This window comes from Bos grunniens, chromosome 6 (genome assembly GCF_055505025.1).
Source record: "Bos grunniens cultivar Pamir isolate PY7600 chromosome 6, Bosgru_T2T1.0, whole genome shotgun sequence".
Classification (NCBI taxonomy): domain Eukaryota; kingdom Metazoa; phylum Chordata; class Mammalia; order Artiodactyla; family Bovidae; genus Bos; species Bos grunniens.
Window position 1 is genome coordinate 77,547,411 of NC_141170.1, and position 13,441 is coordinate 77,560,851.

General features: G+C 38.6%; 1 protein-coding gene and 1 long non-coding RNA gene across 24 annotated transcripts in view; one reads left to right on the top strand and one right to left on the bottom strand.

Annotated features, from left to right (window-relative positions):
- The window catches only part of KCNIP4 (potassium voltage-gated channel interacting protein 4), a 1,317,771-nt gene that overhangs the window by 619,243 nt on the left and 685,087 nt on the right, over window positions 1-13,441 (top strand). The gene's annotated exons all lie outside the window — the stretch shown is intronic.
- Window positions 1-13,441, bottom strand: part of LOC147370906 (uncharacterized) — an 89,455-nt gene that overhangs the window by 39,935 nt on the left and 36,079 nt on the right. For 5 of the 22 annotated variants that reach the window (XR_015165578.1, XR_015165574.1, XR_015165573.1 and 2 more), the window contains exons 4-6: window positions 8,276-8,396; window positions 3,396-3,513; window positions 1,480-1,582 (exon numbers count right to left, since the gene is read on the bottom strand). The exons of 4 other annotated variants lie outside the window; for them this stretch is intronic. This is a non-coding gene — a long non-coding RNA (uncharacterized LOC147370906). 13 more of the 22 variants (XR_015165588.1, XR_015165582.1, XR_015165580.1 and 10 more) reach the window with 10 other exon arrangements.

Genomic DNA, 13,441 nt, shown 5'->3' on the forward strand with positions numbered 1-13,441 from the left:
AAAAATTGCAAAAGATTTTGAAATGGATCAAAACAATTACTGGATATCTTTGATGTCTAAAGATGTTGTCTTATTTTGTTTTGTTTTTTGATTCTATGAAGTTTCTGTGTCTCTGTGTTTTGAGTATTTTAAAATTCTGTAAATTATCCATAGAAAACCAAAATCATATCCCAGGGAGATTGTGTTGTTTTTTTTCCCTGTGAATATTGATCAGTTTTGCAAGTTTTCATCTATTAAATAGCTTTATTCCAACATTCTGGATGGCCTATGTATGTATAGTCTGAAAGTCTTCTTATAACTGACTATACATCTTACTCTTTCTCTCCTTAATTAAATTACTTGAAAGAGGAAAAACTTCCTAACCAAAAAATATGGTATTTTTAAATTAAGTTGTATTATATTGTCTAAAATAAATGGCTGCAAGGGAAATGGAGAGATAAGTACTTGTAAATTTAGAGAACTCAAAATGTAGAAAATGGTACTATTTAAGACCTTCAATTCTGGCATTAAGCTGATATAAATTCTAGCTTTGTCACCAAAAATCTATGAGAGTCTATTCCAGGTATTTACTCTTCTGACCCTGAGAATAAAAAACTTTAAAATGTTTATTCACTCATTGATCCATTCATTTAACCAACAGTTATTGAGTACATAATTTACCCTAGACATTGTTATTGTTCAAGTCTCTGGCTAACATTAGTGAAAAAGACAAGTTTGCTGCTCCTTAGAGCTTGCATTCCCTTGGACAAGACTGGAAACACTTGGTTAATTTGTTAGGGAGTGGCTAGTAGTTATTAACTATTACAGTGAGGAAATCTGAACATAGGGGAGGGAAGCTGATTTGAATAGGGCTATTATAGATGGTTTCTTTATAAAAAGGGGCAATTGTGGAAAGATCTGAAATAAAGTTCCAGCTGAGCTATTTCAAATTCTAAAAGATGCTGCTGTTAAAGTGCTCCACTCAAAAGGCCAGCAAAATTTGAAAAACTTACCAGTGGCCACAGGACTGGAAAAGATCAGTTCTCATTCCAATACCAAAGAAGGGCAATGCCAAAAATGTTAAAACTACTGTATAATTGTGCTTATTTCACATGCTAGCAAGGCAATGCTCAAATTCCTTCAAGCTAGACTTCAACAGTATGTAAAACAAGTACTTCCTATGTACAAGCTGGATTTAGATAAGGGAGAGGAACCAGAGATCAAATTGCCAACACCCATTGGATCATAGAAAAACCAAGGGAATTCCAGAAAAACTTCTGCTTCACTGACTACACTAAAGCCTTTGACTGTGTGGATCACAAAAAGATGTGGAAAATTTTAAAAGAGTTGAGAATACCAAACAACCTTACCTGTCTTCTAGGAAACATGTATCAGGTCAAGAAGCCACAGTTAGAACTGGACATGGAACAAAGGATGGTTTCAAAGTTGGGAAAGGAGTGTGTTAAGGCTGTATACTGTCACCCTCCTTATTTAACTTACATGCAGGACACGTCATGCAAAATGCCGGGCTGGATGAATCACAAGCTGAAATCAAGATTGCCAGGAGAAATGTCAATAACCTCAGGCATGTAGATGATACCACCTAATGGCAAAGAAGGAAGAGAAACTAAGGAGCCTCTTGATAAAGGTGAAAGAGAAGAGTGAAAAAGCTGGCTTAAAACTCAACATTCAAAAAACTTAGATCATGGCATCTGGTCCCATCATTTCATGTCAAATAAATGGGGAAAAAATGGAAACAGTGGCAGGCTTTATTTTCTTGAGCTCCAAAATTACTGTGGATGGTGACTGCAGTCATAAAATTAAAATATGCTTGATCCTTGGAAGAAAAACTATGACAAATCTAAACAGAATATTAAAAAGCAGAGACATCACTTTTCTGAAAAAATTCTGAATAGTCAAAGCTATGGTTTTTCCAGTAGTCATGTACAGATGTGCAAACTGGACCATAAATAAGGCTGAGTGCCAAAGAATTGATGCTTTTGAACTGTGGTGTTGGAGAAGATTCTTGAGAGTCCCTTGGATGATCAAGCCAGTCAACCCTAAAGGGAATCAACCCTGAATGTTCATTGGAAGGACTGATGCTAAAGCTCCAATAGCTACTTGATGCGAAGAGCTGAGTCACTGGAAAAGACCCTGATAATGGGAAAGATTGAGGGCAGGAGAAGGTTATGACAGAGGATAAGATGGTTGGATGGCATCACTAAGTCACATGGACATAAGTTTGAGCAAACTCTGAAAGATGGGAAAGGAGAGGGAAGCCTGGTTCTGCAGTCCATGGGGATGCAAAGAGTCAGACATGACTCAGCAACTGAACAACTAAATAAAGTTAAGATCTGCTATGTAACTCTGTTCTCCAGACAGAGGATGTACCATGAGCAGAGCCCAGAGACATGTTAATGAAAAAAAAAAAAAGAGTTCAGCCTTGTTGGAAAGCAGTGAACAAAGAGTACATGAGAGGAGAGATGTGTCACAACTGTGTAGAATTGCAGTCACTCTAAAAATCTACTAGATGCACCATGAACCATGGATCTTTTACTCATGCATGGTATTGTAACATCATGCATTGGTCATTTGGAAAATACTGGATCACAAGAGTTATGCTCATTTTTCAAAAGTTGTCACATTTATTATACAATATAAAAATCACATTCATTAATATTACCACCAATCTCATCAGAAAAGATAGAAGTATTGCAGAACTTCCAAGCTCAGGATGGAAGATTGGAGTTTTCTGAAATTCTAATTTCTGCTTGAAAATTCAGATTTTATCATTAACTTCAAATACAGTCAGTTGTTTCCTGAAGGAGTAGGCCCACTGATCATTCCCAAGAATAATGATAGTTTCTCAGTTGTTCTCTCAAGTAAAAACACTGGCCCTTGTAAAAAGGTGACTAATTGAGCTCACAGTTCAATTATACAAGTACCATTTCTTGTGATAAATATGCTTAGGTAGGCAACAGAAGTACAGTGTGTGTGTGTCTACACAGTCATGTCCGATACTATGGACTATATAGCCCACCAGGCTCCTCTGTGCATGGAATTTTCCAGGCAAGAACACTGGAGTGGGTTGCCATTTCCTCTTCACAGGATCTTCCTAACCCAGAGATTGAACAGACGTGTGCTCAAGAGTTGAGATTTAATAAGTGTACTTATCGCTCATTCAGTACATTATAAACCGAAACTGGCCTATTAGTTCTCTGCCAGTGTGTGATGGAGAACACAGTGGCTACTAAAATGCTTGACGCCACAGCTAAAACATTAGTTGTTTTACCCACCTCTGACTTTCTACTATTAGTACAAACATCAACTCAGTGGAAAAAAGCCAGGAACATTTAGCATAACTACAAAAACATTTTTGTCTATTTTGTCAATGATAATATTTACATATTCAGTACCTTGGATTAGGAGGAAAAGGCAAAAGAAGGTCTCAGTGTGCCCTTTTATGGAAGTTTTTCTAACCAAATAAAGTATCTTCACAAAGTTCTCTAAGTTTTCATCTCCTCAGCCACTTACCTGCAAGAGAGGTTGAGAAATGTTGACTTTTGCATAGAGAGCAAGGCTTTCTATCTTTAAGACTTAAAAGAGGACAGGCAGTAGCTGTGATGGTCTGCGACTTCCCTGATAATTAGGTGATAGGATCTGGGGCTGAAACAACAAACTATAAGCAGTTTACACATTTACAGCTAATACTTGGACTGAGAGTAATTAGAATAATAAAGATAGTGACTGACATTTACTGGCTCTTTTCATGTGTTATACATGATGCATAGTGATTTACATACATTATTTCATTTTAATTCTCTTGAAGCACAGAAAAGAAAGAAGTTGCTGAGCTAGAAGGTGGCAAAGTAAAGATCTGAATTTGTGTTTGTGCAGCTTCAGAAACTGCTTTACCCCACCACCCCAAGCACTTCCTTGCCTAAGACATTGGGCTCCAGTATTAGAAAAGAAATAAATACTGGTGTTTCATTAAAAAGTTCTAGTTTAGAGGATATAATATCAGAAGTTTCTATTTTTATTTATGAAATTATACCAAAAATTTGATACCTTAAAAATTATTTCATAGTTTAGTTACCAGTGAGTTCTGATGTTTGATAAATCAACTGCAATTACCATACATACTGATCTAATGTTTTACACTAAATCTAAAAATGTTTTCCCTTCAAACAATGTGTATAATTCATTTATTGTTTGGTCCATACACAATAGCTAGAAATTGCTTTAACATTTTAAAAATATATCTGTAAAACCTTTCATATTAGATATTGGTTTGATCACTAGAAAATTGTTTATATTTTATATATGTGTGCATGTATGTAAACCAACATTTATTTGTTCAATTGTGTTTGAGATTAGGATATTTGGAAATAAAATAATTACTCAAAATCTGAATGAGATTCACAAGTATTTTGGGTTAGGAAGTGAGACAGATACAAATGATATTATACAGCAGGGATACAGAGTCATTCAACCAGAGATATTTACTAAGTAGCTGCTAGGTGACAAGCACTGTTCTAGACTCTGTGGGAACAGAAGAGAATAAACAAATTCCTGTAATTAAGGAGCTTATAATCTCTATGGAGGCAGAAAACAGTAATAAACAATTTTTTGTTATAGTAAGTACTTTAAAAAAAATAAAGAAGGTTGAAGGGAATAGAGAGTGATGGGGCAAGAGGTATAAATTTATTGGGTGATATCTGAGTTATCTGGTCCCATCATTTCATGGCAAATAGAAGCAGAAAAAGTGACAGACTTTATTTTCTTGGGCTCCAAAATCTCTGAAGATGGTGACTGCAGCTATGAAATTAAAAGACACTTGCTCCTTGCAAGGAAATCTATGACAAACCTCCATAGCATATTAAAAATCAAAGACATCATTTTACCAACAAAGATCCATATACTCAAAGCTATGGTTTTCCCAGTAATCATGTACAGATGTAAGAGTTGGACCATTAAGAAGGCGGTGGCATTCTTAAGAAAGTGGCAGCTTGGTGACTTCTTAGAACAACACTTCAGTTGTACAGAGGTGAGAAGACAAGGATATGGACTAGAGTGACGACAGTGAAAATCCTGAGTCATAGTCAGCTCCTGGGTATATCGTAAATGCAGAGCCAACATAATTCTGGTGGAATGTACATAGACAATGACAGATTGGAGGACAGAACCCTGGGGCCTTCCAGTGTCTAAAGATCAATAAACTGTTTAAAAATGGAGCCTGAGAAGGAACAGCCTGGAGGCAGAGTCAAGAACATCTTACTGAAGCCAAGGCAAGAAAATGTTTCGAGGAGGAGAAAATCACCAATTGTGTCAAATGCTGCTGATCCATCAAGGTGAGAACTAGAAAAGACGACTGGATTTCACAAAGGGGTTTTGTGCATAACCATAGCAATGGAGTGGTACAGACTAAATTCTGATTGGAATGGGCCTATGGATTCATGAATGAGTAACAATGGATATTGAAGCAAAGGGTTTCATTTCAAAGGGGCACAGGAAACCCCTAAAATCAATGAGGGGCCTAAGGAAGGCTTTATTAAAAGTAGGATTTGTTATGAAAAGTGAAAGCATTAGTTGCTTAGTCATGTCTGACTCTCTGCGACCCCATGGATTGTAGCCCACCAGGCACCTCTGCCCATGGAATTCTCCAGGCAAAAATACTGAGGTGGGTCTCCATTCTTGTCTCCAGGGGATCTTCCTGACCCAGGGATCGAACCTGGGTCTCCTACATTGCAGGCAGATTCTTTACCACCTAATCCACCACAGAAGCCCTAGGATATGTTATAGAATGCTCATATACTAATAATCTAGTGAAGAGGGGAAATGATGATGTAAGAGAGAATAGGTACTTCCTGGAGAGCTAAGGGGATCCACAGAATGAGTAGAAGAGTAGCTCTAAGATCTGAGCCTGGTTGTGTTTTATCTGAAACTAAAGAGAACCCTGCACAAGTGGATGCAGGGGAGAGACTGGCAGGTGGGACTATGTGTGCATTTCATTATGAAGGTTCCATTGCAGGGCTAAAAACTTTTAGAAACAGCAGTAAAAGAAGAGGAAGAGAGTTTTGTTTCTGTCTCAACGAGCTTTGTTAGGAAACCAGCATAAGAAGGTAGTCAGCCCACCTACCAGGAGGCGCTGGAGGATTGACAAGGCCTATTAGCCATTTACTGCTTTGGTTTTCTCTATGAACAGAATTCCATGATGAGATATTCCTGTTTGATATGACCATATCATATTCATGACTATGGTAATAAGAAGAGACAGAGCAGTAGATGAGAATTTGCTGTGATTCATTTACTTTTCAGGGAAGAAATAACCACATGTGCTTCCATTGAAGAAATATGAATTTGCAACCATGAGAAAACTATCTTTTTTGAATAACTCTGCTTTCTTAAAAAATGTAGCCTTCAGATTTGGGGAAACTGAAGTAAACCCAGAGAATTCATCTAGCCAGTGAACATGACGACGACGAATCTTTTTTTCCTCCTCATTCTGCATTCCAGAGCAGTTAAAAAGTTTTCCACTGTAACCTGGAGGATAAAGTATATGCTTTTTAAAAGATGAATTACATCAAAGACCCTTTAATGCCTCATTTTAAATTAATAGGTCATTTCTTGCCTTTTCATCCATGACATGCTACAGGATCCTTTCCATGCATGTGGAAGTGTATACTTTAGGACAGTAAAAATCTGCACCATTCTTTCATTATTAAGGTATCAGAGGCTGGAGGTATATATAGCATGAGCTTCTGAAAAACAAAGACCTAAAATCTCCCTTCATCAAAGGACTATCCTCATGCCTGTCTAGCACCTTTATGTTCTGGAACTTGCCCTCCCTAGAGAAAGGCCCCAGAATCTTGCTAAATTATATAACGAACCCATGACATAAGTATAGAGAATGAGCTATGAATTAGCACATCAGACTCATTTTCACTGGTAACCTGGTTTTACAGTGTGCATCTTATTGCCATAAGTAAAAGCAGGCAGGATGCTGTGTGCCTCACTACTCTGCTGCCAACCTTTCTTAAGTACATTAGTCTAGTTTTAAGAAACTTAAAATGATTACTTTTCTTGCTACCCTCACATCTGAAATGGGCAAATGGTTTGTCTCAAGTTCAGCAGACCCATATTCAATACAGGCAAGTTCACTTGCTGCCGAGTTTTTTGAACAGTGACACCTTAATAGGTCTGCCCCAGAAAAAGAGAAGTGGATGTGTTTGGGGAGCCCCTTGGGTTTCCCTTTGAGCACGGGCATAGGAGATTTGTAAAATGGGCCAGTCCTCACACATCTTTATTCCTTAAAGAGAAAGTCCATGCTTTTCCTGATTTTTTAAAGCTCTAAATGAGATCATTCTAAGTTGTTAGAAAATAAAGCTCAGGTATATATCTTCACTTGGTAATCTTTGAGAGGCACTCTTACTGGAGCACAGAACCTACTGGTTAAATGCCCTCATGTAAGGCAGGACAAGCCTGATTTGAGAGTCAACCTCACTGAGTTCTAGTGATAGTCCCAGATCCACAACTGTCATCAGTTTTCTGATTTCCCATGTGTTCTCTCACCTATACAATCAGGATTTTGTAAAGGCCTTTTCCAGCTCTTAAATTCTATGGATTTGAGGGCTGCAGGATTATTCATGAGCCCTAACCAAGCCAGAACCACTTGAGCCCACTAGACTCCTCCCTAGTGTTTAGCTTTGCCCTTGACAGTGCTAGTTTGCTAAACAACCTCATTATTATTAGAAAAGCAGAAGGAAAGCGTGGGGCGGGGGGTGGGTTGGGGGGGGAACAGAAGGAGAAGGAAGAAGATAGGAATTGTTAAGAGGGCATTTTTCTTTTCCAGATGAGCAGTACCCCCTTTCCTCAATACATAATACCTCTCCACCAAAGTCCAGTTCAAATGCAATCTCCTGCAAAATTGACCTTCTTATTCTCTCTGTACCAATGTTATCATATTTCCACCTCTGTCTGTTCCTTCGGACAGATTAAGACCTTTGAAATGGAAGTTTTGAGATCTTCTTACCCACTTTCTCCAACAATGCCTTGCATATCTGAGGCACAGGCAATCCTCTGTGAGTGACTGGTGAAACAGAGTGAGTGAAACTGAACTCCGAGAAAAGTCCTATTTAAAATAACTTAGTGCCTCCTTCTTTAATGGCTGAATTCCAGGACCTTGGCTTGAAACCAACAGAGAGATAGGATGGGAAAGAAAGCATTTGGAACATCAGCCTGATAAATACCTTGCCTTCTCTTAACTCCTATTCCTCTAAAGAGAAGTGTACACTACCTCGCCTTGCAGTTATTTGTCTTTGTGCTGTGGTCGCAGATGTCTTTCCTTTCTTCTCTGGCCTTGCTCCATGTCTAGAAATAGCTTGCTCCAGGAGTTAGGATTAAAGTTGTCTGATTTCCTAAATATTGCATGGGACATAATTATAATGAAAAGTTATTTGCTGTTTTCTGAAATTCAAATTTAATGAGACCACCTGTATTTTATCTAGTACTCTTAGATAAGACTCAAGTGGCCTAAAACCCAGCTCCACATGGCTTCCCAACAACAATTTATTGGTGCACATAACTGAAGCCCAGGTGGTAATTCTGGGCTTCAGGTGGCACTTAATTTAATATGTCATCAGAAATCCATTTAATCTCTCAGCTTTGGCTTCTACCCTAATGGCTTTATTTTCTGGCTTTCCATGGTGCTAGGTGATTTCTAACAATGCTTGCCTTATATCCTGCTAGGGCCAATCGAAGTGGGTAAGAGCAGCTGCTTCCTGCCCACTGGGCAGACCCAGAAGAAGATTCCTCATGCCCACTCTGGATCACATGCCCCATCCTGAATCTACACTCTGGCGAGGGCAACAGCCTACTCCAGTTGTTCAGACTTGGGCCACATGCCCCACCCTTAAGCCCTACTGGGTGTGCCTGGGCTGACAGTGGGAGTCATTTTTTACAAAGTAAATTGTGGTGACTAAGTTTTCTCTTTTTTTTTTTGAAGGAAAATGGATGCTGGGTGACAGAAGCAAAATAAAAACAAACACAAAAACCCACTCACCTCATTCATTATATATTCCTAAGCCACATAATTATTTTTTGAAGAAATTTTGAAACAAGAGACAACAGCAGAAGCTCAGCATGAATTCTAGTTATTGTACTAACCCATTCAAGTTGCTTTAATTTTGTGGATCAATTTTCACATATGTAAAAGGAGGAGCTGATAGGAGTAGGTGATTTCTGAAATTTTTTCTAGTCTATTTCCCTGTACCATGAATGGTAACAAGAAGATTATGAGAGAAAAATATACAGAGAGAGGAATCCCTGTGCATTTTATGTGTTTAGGATCAAAGTGCTGGTGGGATAGTCAGTATAAACAGAATATAAGTTTTTACTATTTACTCTAGACTATCCTCTGCTTTTTGTGGCAATTAAAAAAATAAATTTAACTCTATGAAAATCTGCATGTGATGTGTGTATGCATTAAAATTACTGTTCAATCACTGACACTAAGTTGGTTTTTCTCTCCAGATTAACTTATTAAAAAAGGGGAAAAGAAACTGAAATGTCAGAAGAACGATCAAAACTTGTGATTTTATTACAACATAGCATACCATTAAAATGACATAGATCATTTTTGTGTTATGGGATTAATAGTGATTTGTGAGCTTTTGAAAGCCCTTTGAAATTTTCAGATAAAAGAAATTAAGTCAGATTTTAAAATAACAAATCTAATTACTGGTTTTTCTGAACAGTCAATTGAAGAAAAAAGTCAGTTTTCCTCTTTCCTGTCTTCAGATGTCTTTTAATTTGTTCTCTTACCACAGAGCCTTCAAGTTCAAAGGCAGTTTTCATCACTTTGGCTTAAACTCTGGGAAAACAGACCTGAATAGACTTGGCCGGACTTAACCTCAACAAAAAAAAAAAAAAATTGAGTCCGAGAGGCCCGGGCCTCAGTTAAAATTGCAGCTGCCTGTAATAAACTTGTGAGGCCTGGTTTTTCAGCCTCCCTTCCTCTAACTTCCCAAATCATCCCTGTGGGGAGTGACCCCATGGTGTGTGTGATTGTGTTTGCTTCCAATTTTTGAAAAGTAGCTTAAGTAAGAGCTGACGGGCTTTTCTGTACCCAGCCGTCTTGAATAACATGTTATTTTTGTGACTTACTCACGTAGTCCAATGCCTCCCTTCAATGGACGGGTGCAAAGCACAGCCCCCTTTTTGGAAGAATGACATGCCCAAGGGCAGAGAGCTATGGAAAATAGGAGCTCCCACTTCTATTTAGACTGACAGCCTCTATTCTTTAAGAGTTAAAGTTAACATTGATCGACTGCCATCTTTAGCTTTTCGTTAAGAGCATCAAATTCATTAAAGTAACTCTAGATCATTGGGTAAGGCAGAGGCAATGTTGTATTTTAAATATTTAAACTATTTATGAACTCTGATGATATGATTTCATGATAGAAATGTGAATCTCAATGTTTCTTTCATTTCAAATGTTCCCAAGATCCTTTGTAATGATTGAAACACCAAGGGAGACTTTGAAATAGATACTGCAGAGCCAGATAGGTCACTGTTTTCCAAAAGTTGTCCCCTAGCTACCTGGACATAACTTATTAAACAGAGTATCAAGTATCACCAAGGGCTCAGCAGGTAAAGAATCCACTCACAACGCATGAGATGTGGGTTTGATCTTCCCAGGGTTGGGAAGATCCCCTGGAGGAGGAAATGGCAACCCACTCCATTATTCTTGCCTGGGAAATCTCATGGACAGAGGAGCCTGGAAGACTACAGTCCACAGGGTTGCAAGGAGTCAGACACAACAGACCATACATACATACACACATCAAGTGTAAAGTCTTTTGTTTCAGATTTAATTTTTAATGATTCCTGACTATGAACACTTGGCTTTGTCTTCTACATTCCTTTAATATGTGCATATTTTAGTTAGTTGCCTCAGCTAAAGATTCTAAAAGAACACCTCGCAGATGCAGAGGCAGATGCCATGTAAATATTGTTTTAGTTCCCTTGCTGGGAAAACATGTGAAGCTGTATTCGTTACCTATTGTCATGGTAATACATTACCTCAAACTGAGTGGCTTAAAACAACACAAAATTATTTTTTATAGTTCTGCGCATCAGAAGTTCAAATTTGTTTCACTGGACTAAAATCAAATTGTCTGTCAGACGAGGCTCCTTCTGAATTCTCCAGGGGAGAATCTGGTACTGTCTTTTTTCAGCTTCTAATGACCTCCCACATCCCTTAGCTTACACCCCTCATTACTCCAAACCCTGTTCCAACATTCCAGTTCCTTCTCTGACCCTAAGCCCCTCCGCATCCCTCCTGTCAGAACCATGTGATTGCTTGGACCCATCAAGCTGATCCATACAGGGTCACTGGTGAATCTGACAAGACCCGGCTCTACACTTTACTATCGATACAACTTTCAATGGGGTGCTGAATCAACTTTGTATCAGAATCCTCACTTTTGAGATTAGGATAATAAGAATGTGTCTCATATGGTTTGGGAAAGATGTGCAATCACAGACAGACAGTATTTATCACCAGTCTTTTCCATGGAGGGAATGTGGAATATATATATATATATATATATATATATATATATATATATATATATATATATTAGCTATCAACATAAGACAAAATATCAAAATATAAAAGCATTTTTCCACTTTGAGAAGTTTTAGATAAGGAGGAACTGAAGTGACAGTTTGCGCAAAATAAACTTTAGACTGAATAGGTAGTTTAGAGCTTTGAAATGACTTTAAGTGTGAAATTCAAATGCTTTGAAGGTCACTTCCACCCTCGTGGCATTTACAATGAGATTCTTTGATGATGATGATGATGGCGACAACATATGTGTATATGACCTCCTCTATAGATGTGTCTATGACTCTCTGTAGACATTTTTTCTGTACAGTTTCTAACTCTCATTTACAGACTAAAAATGCAAAGCAATTCTCTATGTTCAGAGAGCATACTGTATATATTTTAGTAGAACACAGAAGTTTTTATTACAGTTAATGTTTTATGTGTCGTAAGTTTCTCACAGAATGAGAACTTCCTAAATATAAGGATTGTGGCTTTAGTTTTTGTGAGGCTAGTGCTTGGCATATAGTAGATGCTCAATAAATGTAATTTTAATAAGAGTGTTATAGCACACAAACCAGTTGCAGGAAAGGGGACCCCCTTCCAAGGGCCTGAAACTGGGCTCTTGTCTAACACTGGGAAATGAATTGTCTGAGGAGACACATCTACTGACAAAGCAAGAGATTTTATTGGGAAAGGGCATCCAGGTGGAGAGAAGTAGGGTAAGGGAACCCAGGAGAACAGCTCTGCCACGTGGCTTGTAGTCTTGAGTTTTATGGTGATGGGATTAGTTTCTGGGTTGTCTTTAGCCAATCATCTGACTCAGTCCTTCCCGGTGGTGCAAGCCTTCTTCAGCCAAGATGGATGCCAGAGAGAAGGATTCTAGGAGGTGGTTGGACATGTGGCATCTCCTTTTGACCTTTCCTGAACTCTTTCGGTTGGTGGTGGCTTATTAGTTCCAGGTTTCTTACCAGGACCTCCTGTCATAAAGCAACTCATGCAAATGGTTACTACAGTGCCTGGCCACGGTAGCTGGTTTCAGTCAGTGTGCTTCCCCTGACAAGTCTATTCAGCAACATTAAAGAAGTGCAAGCCAGGACTATTTTTTCAGTTATAGGGGAAAAATAAATCACTGAAACAAAGGAGACTGATTGGCCTATACTACTAGGAAGCACACTGTGGCTAGTTCACATCCAAGGATGGTCTACATAGATGAGGAATCTAGACACTAGAGTTGGGACTCAGAAACAGCAGGATTCTTTCCATCAGTCTCTTATCTTTTGTTTTATCTGCTTCCCATTGCATTTTGGTATCACCCTAGACTACTCTAGTTAGCCTTCTTTAGTAGTATTGTACAGAGAAATCCTATATTCCCCAGTTAGCATCCTTACAGAATAAGAAAGGATATTTACTTGGGGGTCCATATGAGTAATCCCAAAGAAAAACACTGATTGAACATGATTTTTAAATATGTTCATTTCTTTTTATGAATCACTGATATAAGGAAAATGGAATCCTCTGGTCATTTCTGGGTCACATGATTTCTACAGCTGTGTATGTTGAGATAGGGAGAAGTTGAAGAATTACAGTAGAATTGTCTCCAAAAGAAAAGAGGAAATGGAAAGAAAAAATAATACACTGGTTGCTGCTGCTGCTGCTAAGTCGCTTCAGTCGTGTCCGACTCTGCACGACCCCATAGACGGCAGCCCACCAGGCTCCCCCGTCCCTGGGCTTCTCCAAGCAAGAACACTGGAGTGGGTTGCCATTTCCTTCTCCAATGCATGCAAGTGAAAAGTGAAAGTGAAGTCACTCAGTCGTGTCCGACTCCTAGCGACCCCATGGACTGCAGCCCAC